This window comes from Palaemon carinicauda, chromosome 16 (genome assembly GCF_036898095.1).
Source record: "Palaemon carinicauda isolate YSFRI2023 chromosome 16, ASM3689809v2, whole genome shotgun sequence".
In the NCBI taxonomy this organism is placed as follows: domain Eukaryota; kingdom Metazoa; phylum Arthropoda; class Malacostraca; order Decapoda; family Palaemonidae; genus Palaemon; species Palaemon carinicauda.
The window spans coordinates 30,686,218-30,687,777 of record NC_090740.1 but is presented as its reverse complement, the minus strand read 5'-3'; positions in this window follow the sequence as shown (position 1 = coordinate 30,687,777).

Here is a 1,560-nt window from a genome sequence, read left to right as displayed (position 1 = left end):
AATAGTCGAAATATAACTTGCTTGAACTGCATATAGTTGGATGAGCATCGAAACCAGGAAGATGAATAGTCGAGATATAACTTGCTTGAACTGCATATAGTTGGATGCACCACTGGTCGGTGAAAAAACAGTTTCAGTCAGAACTTATTTTGCAAAACTTCATTATGCTTTCTTATCCAGTTATGAATAACATTATTATTTCAGAAAATATAATATTTCAAGATATTTTGATGACTAGATTTCATGATAAAATACTTCTTATGAGAAGGTTTTGAAAAAAAAATGGTATAAAAAGACGCACATCAGGAAGAAAGAAAAAAATATCAAAATTCTTTATATCCAGTCAGTAAATATAAAAATAAACAACGTGCATGTATACATTAAAAAAATTATTTTATATACTTATTATTTACTAAAAACTACATTTAGAAAAATCTATAAAAATATGACTTGCTTTTTCCCAATGTTTTATTTTAGACGCTATTTTCTTTAACCAAACCCAGATTACGTCCACAAGAAACTCCTTTAATGATGTGAAGAAATCATCATGATTATTCTTACTTTAATGAAACCAAACCTAGTCAATCTGTCCAAGTATTAAAAACAAAATTAGATGAATGTCAATAGGGATTGTTCAGTACAAATAGAGACGTAATGCTAAAAATTACCATTATTTTGAAATTAACTAACTCAATAACTGACCCATGGTTGAAATAATTCATTATGAATAAGGCTTCATTGTGAAACAATATCTTGTCCACTTGCTTCTTTGATACTGATAGACATAACAAAAGTAGCATTCACTTTTATCATTTACAATATCTACTCCACTTCAAAACTAAAGATATATAACTGCATTGCCATATATTTGTCAAAATGAGTAATTGGATCGAGTGTTTATGCGTTTATTAAAAAAATACCAATATATTGTTAGTTTTCATATCTATAATCTAATACATATCGTTTACCAACAATGTATTTCACTTTTGAACCTTACCTTGTGATAGAGGTAACGATAATGTTGGAATTGATCCTTCCTTTAATCGTTGTTGGTTTTTTGGCATTGACTCTCCAAGCAATTCATATTTCAGGTTTCTTTCAAATGCATCAGGTTCAAAATGTGAATTACACATGATTGCATTATCAGGGTTGAAAGGGTCCTTCCTTTTACATGAATTTATCCACAGCTTTCTAGTTTCCACGTGCTTGGGAAAGCTGTGAAGAGTTACTCCATCTCTATTAGCTTTATTAGAAGAACACCCATACACAGCACAGTAACGAGGCATTTTAACCAATAGTAATTCATTCAAGCACTCTGTAAATGGGACTCAACAAATATTTAATTGGGATGCGGAAGAGCTTCACACTGAATAGTAACACCAGCTTCCTTGTAAACTGACTGTAGATACTGGAAAATAGAGGCAGGTAGATCAGGGCATGGTACGGTGTGACGTCATTAATCCCCGCATGGGTGGTCTGCGCAGTAGATGACAAATTTTGGGTCGCTTATGGGTAGACCTTGTATTCTATAGACCTTCAACGATGAGCATCGAAAGGACC